At 41.7% G+C, this 11549-nt stretch overlaps 1 long non-coding RNA gene across 2 annotated transcripts; it reads left to right on the forward strand.

Annotated features, from left to right (window-relative positions):
- The first annotated feature begins 351 nt into the window (after positions 1-351).
- LOC112531895 lies at positions 352-11141 on the forward strand. Of its 2 annotated transcripts, XR_003074041.3 has the most exons (4): positions 354-5186; positions 5829-5900; positions 6102-6382; positions 8839-11141. It is a non-coding gene; the product is annotated as an uncharacterized LOC112531895 (long non-coding RNA). The 2 variants fall into 2 exon arrangements; XR_005855762.2 differs by lacking the exon at positions 8839-11141 and having other exon boundaries at positions 352-5186; positions 6102-7121.
- The last annotated feature ends 408 nt before the right edge of the window (positions 11142-11549 follow it).

The following is an 11549-nucleotide window of genomic DNA, read 5'->3' on the forward strand; positions in this document are numbered from 1 at the left end:
GTTGATGCCCCATCCCTGGAGACTTTCAAGGAGAGCCTGGAGAGGGTTTCCTGATCAAGGAGAGCCCTTGAGGGCATCCTGATCTAGCCATGGGTGTCCCTGTTCATTGCAGGGGAGTTGGAGTAGATGACCTTTAAAGGTCCCTTCCAACTCTAAGGATTCTGTGAATGTATGATTCTATGTAGTCCAATTTTTTTTTTCAGTGAAATGCACCTTCCTAGCTTTATCTTATTATTTTCTTAATCTGTTTAAAATGTCCATCTTCCCTAACTATGAGAGACGTTCCTCATAGCATAATATGTGCTTTGAGCAGGAGTTTGGACAGGGTGACTGTAATAGGTCCTTCCAACCTTTGTTATGACTAAAGAATAATCTGTAGCTGTGAAATCAAGAAGCAGAAATTTATTATTTAGTTCTTTTAGTTACACTGCTATTATCTAATACTTAATACTTCCATTTAATGTGCATACATGCATCCATCTCTGCTTTCTGTTTTTCTTGATGGATCCTAAGCACACCGACCAAAGTGAGACATACTTTTAATTGCCCTGATCTATTTTAGCAGATTTTAGCAAGTTTTTTGTCACTTCAGTGTCTGAGCTCCTTTTGGAGTCATAGAAACCAACATGCTGCAGGAAGAACCATCAGTCTTCCCATCCTTGTTTCCATGTTTCATGCATGTATTTGTTAGGAGGATCTACAGCACTCACTCAGGGCATCTGGGAGAGTAAGCCTGAACATTTTACCCGTTGGGGCTGGTAAAAGGCTTGGAAAAAGTGGATACAGGTTATGCTAGTTATTCATCTTGTCAACTGGACAATTGAAGAAGCAATAATGTTAAGGAAAGTCTGCAGTTAGACCGGGCAATTGGCCCAACCTCTGTCTTATTTAAGAAGTTCACAAAGTGAAGAGTTGCCTCTGCCTTTTCCTCAGTGGCTTTGACTCTGCTCCGCTCCGCATGATGCACTGCAGCAATCGGGCATTACAGCATCCGTCAGCATCAATTCTGCCACTTCCTTCTGTGTGGTGTTTGGCAGCCAAAGGTGTTTTAGTAGTGAGAACTGAAAACACTCACTGTACAATGATTAAAAATAACAGCTGCTAGACCTGAGCATTTATATAAAATAGGAGCCTAATGTTTCCTTAAAAATCTTTTGTGTTCTCCTAGTGTTATTAGTAAAGACACTAAATTGCTGCTATCAGCCCATGAGCTTATTTCCTATTCACAATTTTTTTCCTAATGCACCCCTGTAAATTTGCAAAAGTAATTTTTCTTAATAACATTTTGCTTTAGAAAAAAAACCTTAAGAAATATTGTACGTCATCTGATGCAAATTGCTCCAGGTCCATTGACTTCATCAGAGCTATGATGATTTACACCAGATGGCCCACCATGTTTGATATTATTACATTAAGGTATTGGCATATGTATAATTTGCTTTGTACTTTATCAGTAGTATTTGCTTTCTATCAAATCCAGTGGACTTTTGCAACCTCTACTCATGGGAATAAAATCCATTCCATGTGAGTAATTATACTCTGTGAAGGATAAATACTAAATAATGCAGCTAAAATTTATTTGGTGAAGTTTTTGGGGGGCTTAAACCATATTTTAAGCAGATCTGTAGTATTAGGGCGTCGTGATTATGTCTGGTGTTCTTCATGTAATCTGTATTTTCCTTTTTTTTACAGAAACCTATACATGTAACTTGAAATGTGGTCCGAAATTTACTCTATCATAAATTCAAGCTATGTAAAATCATAAATTTCACCTGCATTTCCTCTTGGACAAGAGACTTTTTTTCATTAATAGACATAAAACCATAGCAAGGTTGTCTTATAGATAAGCAATTCTATATCTTATAGTAAGGGGAAATACAGCTAAATCGCCTTCATAAATAGTCCATAGCTTTCCAAAGATGGCTTTTTGGTTTGGCATATTGACTTTGCATTTATGAGGCAAATGTACGAGAACATCTGGTTTGTTTTATCATTAATTCTGGGAATACCCATTAATAATGCATTTTTGGGAATTGTTTTTGTTATTCCTGGAGAGCACTGTAATGAACAGTCCTATGCTTGTTCTGTCAGGAGACAAATTTTGGTTTAGAGGTTATTTTGCAGACTTAATTATATTAGTTGCTATCTCCTTTTTATTGCCAGAAAGTGTGCGTTATTAAAAGAATTGCTGAGAACGCTGCCAGTGGCCATTGTGGAAACCTAAACTTCCTAGTAGTTTAGAAAAGAGACATTTCGTCTTTTTCTGAAAATGGAATTCAGAGCTTTTTTTCCTGTACCTCTGGCCTGTATTCATACAATCTTAGGAAAAACACGGAATTAGCAACACACACCTTTTTTTGTTCCTTGTTATTAATCTAGCTATGAAACCGTTATTGGTGGATAAACTGTCTGGCTGTTGGCAGGAAAATGAGACATCAAACACCCCAATCTTCTTCTAGTATTCCTAGCTCTGGTGTAGTTGGATCATATAACTTTATAAACCGAAGCAAGATTTTCCCAGGTCACTTGGGCAAGCAGTGGTACGTGTTGTCCTGTGCTTGAAGACCACACCTATGGCAGCTTGGCGTGGTTAAGCAGAATCTGGAGCTCCCATCAAATCCCTGAAGATGAAGGAGCTATGGAACTCAGCACTGGAAAAACCGCATTGTCTGGTGGTTAGGAGTAGAGTCAGTAAACAGAGAGTCTATTCCCAACTTCGGTCTGACGCCCGATCCACGCAAAGTGCCTCTGCTATATTTATAGCATCGCAATAATGAATCTAGTGTGAAGCTAATTAAGTTCACATGCAATTCTTTCCCTTAACTTCCTGGGCGTCAGATCAGACCCACACACATACACTGGGGGTTTCTACCTCATGTCTGCTGTGGGCTAGACACCACCCTTTAATCCAGTTCTCTTTCTACTTTCATTCTGTTTATTTACCTGAGAAAGAGCCTTGCATAATGCCAGCTGAGCAGAGGAGGGCAGGAGGAGGGCAGGACAGGAGGAGTGCAGGACAGTGACTGTGGCAGACGTCTGCATGCACCCATGGGAAACAGCAACACGTGACCGAACTCCCAGCAGCGGTGTCTGGGCTCAGAAACAGCGAGAAAAGCCAGATCCAAAGCCAACATTTAATGGTTAAAGAAGCAGGATTTTTTTTTTTTTTTCATTACAAACTGATATTTTAACCCCAGACGCAGATCAGCAGTCATCTCTTTAGTTCATTTTCCCAAGAAAAGGGCTATATTTCTTCAATTGCTTATGCACTCTACCAGCCCAGCTATGTGTATGACATCACTTACTGCACTGACTTTATATTTTTCCAGGACCATGTATAGAAGCCTCTGAAGAGATCAGCAGCTGGGGAACATTTTGGATATCCAAATTCCTAATGACCCCAGAGTAGTATTCCCAAACCTCTTGGCAGTTCCAAATTTCATGCCAAAAGTTGCCGGCATCTGTCTTACATTTTGAACATTTGTCATCGATATTCTTATTTAATTTAAACATCCGCTTAGGGGGGTCACGTATTCTCGGTGAATAAAATTAGCTGCATGTAACCAATCTGTGAATTTGAGTTTAATCATAGAGCTCCGGTCTAGTTACAGATGTCTTTGTCCACAGACTGTAGTTTACTACCGAATGCCTTCCCCATTAGCTTTGGGATTATCAAGCAAGGATTTATACCGTGTAGAAACCTTTTTCCTTTCTAAATACATAACTGAATGCTCTCAGTGGGAGGATTAAGTTCAGGCTCTCTGAAAGACCTACAGCTGGTTATCTCCTTTAGTAATGACTTTGCGAACCACACTAAGGTGAGGGGCAGGGCATGGGCTCACTGCCTCAGGAACACAGCACAGCTCAAATTGCCAATGAAAGTCACAATTCAGTTTCCACTCCATCTTGTTCTGGGGAGGAGGAACAAGGTTGCCACCACCCAGTTTTCTGGGTCAGCTTATTACCCGCTCCCACCCTGTCAGCTCTGCTGACTGAAGCTTTGGGGATGCTGTTGGAGTTCCACTAGCTCTCCCTGTCTGTTCCTACTTCTGCTGCTGCTTTTGCTTGTGGTGCCTACTCACACCCTGCACAGGTGCAAGAAAAAGAAAAATGAAATGAAAAATAACTGCGTTGCCCCGCTCTTAAATGTCCTTGCTAGGATGTGGTAATTGGTCCCGAACTCTTCAAATCTTTCTTTATATAATAAACATCCTGCACAGATGTGATTCCCAGCTCTTCACATAGCAAATGTTAATTCATTCATTACCGCAGTTCATTTTGGCACAGTTGTAGCTTTGATCTGACAGTAACAGCGGTATGCTAACAGTGCTTAAACACAAACATTTTAATTAATATTCTTACTTGTATTCTATCAACATCCTCAAGGAAAAGGTTGAAGCAGGTTCTGATATAAAGCCTCTGCTCCCCATCCTGGCATAAATTCTGTATATATATTTGTACAAAGTTTCGCCCATAACACATGCAAGCAATTATGAATTATGACCTATCCTACAGATGACACTGTGGTCCATAAGCTTGAATTTCCCACTGCCATCATTAGAACTAGAACCAACCCTCCTTAAGGAAGAAATTATTCATTCAACTGCTGGAGCTGACATGCCCCCCCGTCTACAGTATCCAGCAATGAGTGCACCGACTGGCATGCACAACTTGCTGATTTGGATGTGAAATCAATAGGACTTGAGGTGTCTTTGTCGTGATAATACATATAGTTCTTCTTTATCTGAGAGACATTATATTTTTTGGTCAATACTGCGTTTCCCAGTGTAGCAGCACAATCTCTTTCCTCCTCAAGAAGTTCCATGGCCTCGGATGGCTCTGAGCAGCACTGTGAAGGCCCAGTGCACCAAGCTGAGTCCAATTAACACAGTGAATACTTGCAATATATTTTTCCCAATTTTCTTGTATTTAAAAACAATACACCTTTTCTTTGTATTTTCTTTCAAACACTTTTGAAATACTGAAAGGAGGTAAATATATGAATCTTATTCTTAGGGGATTGCGCTGAATAACGCCTGGAATTAATTAAGGTTTTTGTTGTGATAGTAAGTTCATACAGAAGTAGAAATCAAGGGTCACGAAAATTGCAAAGAATCCATGCAGAGCCAAATGATTGATGTGAGTGACTGATGTGTGAGCTGCGGAGCTAACTAATCCTCCTTCAGGTAAGCCTGAGCTGTCTCCCAAGACACATGCTCTTCAGCTATTCATTAACATCACCAGAACAAATTCTTGCAGAGCTTGTACTCGTTACAGTGGATTTAATTCTGTTGTGGCCTTTGCACTATCCCTATCAAAAACCTCAGAGGAGTGAATTGCTCAGAGCAGCATGCAGAGACCTGGAGGCCAGAGGAATACATGTTGTCCTTCCCTTCCTCAGTCAGCATTGTCTGACAGTTGCATGGCACCTCTCACATCCAGGCACTGCTGGGATGCCCAAACCAGGCACTTCATTTCCCAGCTGCATTTCCCTGTTCCATACTCAGGCACTGACTCACCCCACCCATTCATTCCTTCTCTCTTGTCCCAGCCATTGGACCCCACAGACATTCCATCTCCTGGGATGTGGGGTTCTGCAGCGCAAATTCCTATTTGCTCAACCGAACATAGCTCAGACTTTCATCCTCTCTGTGGAGCTTCTGGGCACCTCTGTTTCCTCTTCAAGCTGTTCCACTTCCAATCAATTTACTAAATACTCATTAGCATAAAGCCTGGACTCTCCTGCCACTTCTGTTCTAATATATCTCCCTGCTGAGGTTGAAGCCAGTCCCGTTATTTATTTATTTTTCCTCTCTTGCCTCCTCCAGCCTCACCTCACTGCTACTCACAGCTAAGAATTAAATCTGAAGATGGATTTGATGATGTCTCCAGGCTTCAGGGTGAGATCAGAATCTCTACTACTGCATATTAAGGGCACTGTTACTGTTTTTGAGGTCGCAAGACAGGAAACGCCTCAAGAATTGCTTTTCCTCATTCTGTGACTCTCCAGAAGGGATGGATGTCACCTAGAAATTTTTCCAAAGGAAAATCGTTATCCTTTTAATCAGTGTCTTTCTCTGTTTTTTTTCTGTCCTCTTAAGTACATGTTGGAGCTGGGAATTGAGGCCCCTCATGCTGCTGAAGACAGTATGGACCACAGGCCGGTGAGGGGACATCAGTGACAGATACAGCAGGCAGGAGCCACAGTGCCTCACCCTTGCCTGCTGGCCCCAGTGCCTTCCCCAGCGAGGCTGTTCCCTGCTTTGGCCATGATGGGAGCACGAGGGACCAGGAGAAACAGTGCCCATGTTTTGCCATCTCTCCGTGGAGTTGAATAATCATCTGATTTACAGAGGATCTGTAACAGAAGTGGTCAACAAGGGTGTGTGCAATCTTTCTCAAGTTATTTTACGGGATTTTGGGCAAGAAGCAGAAGCTTGGTGAAGCAGGAATTGCTAAAAGTCAAAGCAAAGTCCCAGAGGCCCTTGAACAAAGGGAGCTATGAGCATCAGTGGGGTGCATGTGAGCCAGTGTGACTCAGGGAACCCTCAAGACCCAAGGCTGGAGACATGCCCCCTCCTACTAGCACAACAAGGAAATTTGCAGATTTGCTTTAAAGCAATCTGTTTCATCCAGACGTTCTGAGTTTTCTCCTATTTACCAAATTTAATGTTTGGTTCATTGTTTTGTTCTGTAATTAAAACTGCTTTAGGGATTGGAGGCCTTCTGGTATGCTGGCATCACAAAATGTCTGGAGCAGCTTCACTGCAAACCTCTCGCCAGCACAAGTCCCATGTCAGCATTCAGTGGGGAACTGAAGAGTTGGATAGGTTTCTGCTGTCTCCATGCTTAGCTCATTGTCTAGATTTATGTCAGTTAAGAAAAGCTGGGATAATTTAAAAAGCTGGAAAACACTGTCAGCTGTTTTAAAAGAGCCCAGTGGACTGGGGATTGGTACTTGTGGGGTTTGTGGTCTGGTCAGGACCCCTATCAACTCTCTTTAAAGTCATTCTCATGGTTGCTAGGACAGCACCGAACTTCCAGAGACTTTTCCGGCAAACTCAGTAGTCTTCCCAGTCCTGCCAAAAACTAGTTTCACAAATAAAATCTTCTGTCTCTCAGCTGTCGACTTTCCTTTTAAAGCTGCTGGACCAAAAATATATCCATCTTTGTTAGCTGTAGTAGTGACTTGGACAAGCAAACTCCAAGCACATTTTGGATGCCCCTAGCTAAGGAAGGTATTTGGCTCTGCATGGATTCTGTAATCCTTTTGAAATCAATTATTTTTGCTCTAATCTCCACTAAGGATCCCGTAGCCAGAGCACTATATAACTTCTCCAAATCTTAGTAACATCCCCAAAACAAATATCTGGGTTCTCAGATGAGGCATGAAACAAACACAGGCATCCATGGAGCTGACAGCATTGCCTGGGGAGATCCTGACCCTGTGAGTGGCATGTTCTAAGGGCAAGGAAGTGCCCCAGACCACTTGTTGTGCCCTGCAGCATCTCCTGCATGGAGTCTTCAACTTTCCTCTGCAAGTCAGCTGAGAAGTCACTTGGACCTCAGTCTGTGGTCATTCCTTTCTTTCAAAGTACAACTGTTCCTTCTGCTGCTTCCAGTCAATGCTTTAAGGGAGGAACCGAGTTCTGGAGGGAACGCCTTCTATCATTGGCAGAGCAAAATGAGCACAGGGAGCCAGGCAGAGAGGCTAGAGGAGTGTCCTGTTGTCTGCAGGTTGTTTTGCACCTCAGCATGAGTAAGAGTCCCCCCTGCACCTCTACAAGGTTGTGCAGATGCTCCTCAGCAAACCTTTAGCCCCAGGGAAATGGAGCAGTCAAAAATGTCAGTGCCTGTAGGCTATAAGGTTGCTGGAGAAAACTCAACAAATTTCAACTTTGGTTTCAGGTATTTAGTCTGGTAAACAAGCAGAATATGTCATGTTCCCTGCTGGTGATACTCTCTTTAAGATTAATTTAAATTCCTCAATTTGTCTTTTCTTTTCTGGAAGCAGGAGCCATAGTTGTTGAGTTGTCTGATCTGTAGGAACTTCACATGCAGAGAAATGCCAGTGTGATATATGCATATGATACTCAAGTCCTTCATCTGACTGTTGCCCTTGGAAGTTTACAATCACAGAGTGGTGTGCAAAGGCAGAGCGATGTAATTTTCACATAGACCTACCTTACAAAACACGACATGAGTTTCCATGTCACAGATTAAGTTATTAGTAGATAAACCAGGGCATTAAGTAAGGGGAAATAGCTAATTGTGTGTGAGGACTGGAGAAAGCATTGCAGCCAAGGGTTGTGTGATTTGTTTTGTCACTCCTCATATATTTAGTTAGTTACGAGCGGTTTTGTTGCCTGTCTGAAGCTACTTGAGAGCAAGCTTTGAGAAGAGGCTCTGCAGATGAGATATGAGCAAGTGGAGATGGTGTACAGTCAGACCACAGCAGTTATACCAGAAGTTATACTGGGACACACAGAAGTGACCAAATGAGAAGAGGATCACAGTCAGCTGTGTTAAAGTTTCAGATAAGCTGAGGATGATGAGGCAAGAGGTAAGGTCCAGGCTTCCCTGACAGACAGTCCTGGGCAGCAGGGCAGAAGGGTTGGAAATAAAGCTTGTGCCTGCAAGCAGAGCTGTCAGTGCTCTTTGAGAGGAAAAAGTGATGAGGTGATAACTGCAGAATCAAGTGAAGAGCTTTTCTTTTTCTTTTTTCTTTTTTTTTTTTTTTTTGAAAGCATAGGGATTAGCTCTGCCTCTGTTCTAAGGGAAGAGAAGAATGTGAAAATGACAAAGAAAAATAAAATCCCTGTTTTGTCTGTTTTAAAGGAAGGCTCCAAGAGCGCCTTAAAATCTCTCCACTGAGCTGCTGTTGCGTCCTCATGATCAGCTCCCTGCCTTGGGCTGGTTTCAGCCTGCCAAAGCCTCCCAGCTCCTGGTTTCGCTGGGCTTCCTCAGCTGTTTGTCCTTGTGGGTAAGAGCTCCTGGCAAATTAAAAGGCTTCCTGCTGAAGGCTTCACCCTGATGTATCTCAGCCTCCTCTGAATAGAATTTATTTTTTTTCTACATTACCAGATCTATTATTTTTCAAGGCTATCCCTTTGGGGTGATTTAGGGAGGTGGTTGTCAGGCCAATCACCTATTTTCTTTTAGATCTGATTCTCACTTAGAACGCCATAGTTAATCTCTCTTATTATCCATAGAAGTACTCAGATGATTTTGTTTAGTCACATCAATCAATGATTATTTCAAGTTGTCATGACTTTTCTCCGGACAACCAGAAAAACTTTAAAAAAAAAAACAACAAAAAACCCCCTATTATTCGGTTTTCATTAAGGGAGTAAGCCTGTAAAAAGCAGAATTTTTAATGGATAATTGGTGGAGGTTTAAGAAAGCATTCCAAATGGATTTTATGATCAGGTGCTTCTTTATAGCCTTTATATTCACTGAGGGTAACAGATTCAATTTGAAGGGGGATGTGAAGGTCACTGCAACGCTGAACTGCTCTGGAATGAAGGACTGACATAAAGGTTCAGCCATAAAATGGCAGCTACAATTTACAGAAATTCTTTTAGGCAGCATGGTTTACTACGCGCCATGAATGAAACAGTTTATATCCATTCCTCGGCAAAGCTGGAGGCAATATCCTAGAGATGGTTTATAAAAGGCAATTACGAATTTTCTTGGAAATTTTTGATTCCAACTTTGCAAACCTTTGAGGCAGTCATAAAAGTCTGACCCAATGGAAGCTGCATAGTGCTCATTCTCTGAGATTTGAAGTTAGCTTTGCACTCTGCGTAGTTGTTCATTAAACTGGTGGAGAATGATGTAGATCCACACGCTTCGGGATCTGTCTTTCACTCTTATTTGTAAACAGCCTCATAAACTAATGAACAGAGATCTCAATTTCACAGCACAGTTAGAAAGGGAGAGGGGATGAGATGAACTCGTGTGACAATTGTATCTTGGGCCTCATTGTGTTATTATTTAGTATATCAGAAGCAGAACTGGAGCACTTTGTATGGGCTAAGGGTAGTTCTGGATGGGGCGGGCAGTCGATTTCAGCACAAAAGAAGGAACATCGTGCTTAGCAATTTGAGCTAAACTTGTGCCCCTGGGGAGGAGGTCTACTGTGTTAGCAGGGGCTGGGTGGTGAAAAGGGAGGGGCCTGGATAAATGTAGGAGATGCTTCATAATTTCTAAGGTATGGGATGAGCCAGAGCCCAAAGGGCATCTGGTATGGCAGGTACACCCTCCTCAGGAAAGAGTTTATTTCCTGCCAGCTCTTACCCCTCAAGCATAGTCTTGTGCTATTCATGTTTTGCCCACATCTCAGTACTGCAGTCATCCCTCTGGTACTTGAGCAAACAGGCTGAGAGAGGACACTTGCTCCTGCCCCATAAAACATCTTCTGCTTGGGGCTGTACCTGCCCTGACTAGCACCCTGCAGGAACTGGGGAGTGCCTGGAGAAAGACCTCAGGGGCTGTAAAGAGTAGCAGCAGAAATGCCCGTGGTGTGTCCAGACCAAGCCCATGAAGGCAAACTGAACAAGGATAGCTTATAAATGGTTTTACTTTTACTAAAATTTGATACCCATGACTTTTAACTGGTTAGAAATAACTACTTACATGCCCTTACTTACATGCCAACTCACTGATTGTTTAAGACCAGAAACAAATAATTCTGCTACATGTAGCAATTAATAGCCTTTTAATAGCCTTCAGTGCTGGTTTTCAGGAAATAATGTCTTACTATTAACATTCCTGTAAAACCATTAGTCCTAAATGCATGTAATTGATGGCAGTACTAATGTTTGTAAAATGAACTGAGGCTGATTTATAAGACTGATAATAAAATAGTTCAGTAAATGGCTTTGATCTAATAGCTGTGAAAAAAGTACACACACCTAAAAGATTATCCTTGCAGATATCCGTCGTCCTTTCAACTTTTACTAGCTTCAGACGCAATGATTTGGAAGGGAAGAATCCCAGCTAAATATTTATTGATGGGGATGACCACTGATCAGTTACACTCTATTCTCCTTCTAAATACGAACATCCAGTAGTACACTGACTCCTCTGTCCATTTTAAGTGCAACTTTATTCCTTGCTATTGAGTGAGATGAAAGAACATAAACACCTTGCCTGTTTTTTTAATTAACAGAACTGATCAAAGGCTTTACTTACTCTGCACACACTGAAGTCTAGCAAACTAGTGGTGCCAGCGTGATCTTTCTCCTATAAAGCAGTACTTATACCTACAATATTATCCATGATAAATCCTTAGTTATTTTGCTCTGTTGCACCTATGCATTTCATCAGCTTTTATTTCCTTCTCCCCCTTTCTTATGTAAAGTGAAATTTAAAAAGAAAAATCAAATCACTCAGTATTTACTCAGGGTTTCTGTAGTGCTGATACAGTTTATTTTGTTAACTGAATAAATACTTCCAAGTACTTGCAGTCATGCTTAATAAAATCAGAAGATTATATTCATAAACTTAGTGAGAAGTAATATTCTTCCCATGTATGTTTCACTATT

This window comes from Gallus gallus, chromosome 2 (genome assembly GCF_016699485.2).
Source record: "Gallus gallus isolate bGalGal1 chromosome 2, bGalGal1.mat.broiler.GRCg7b, whole genome shotgun sequence".
NCBI lineage: Eukaryota > Metazoa > Chordata > Aves > Galliformes > Phasianidae > Gallus > Gallus gallus.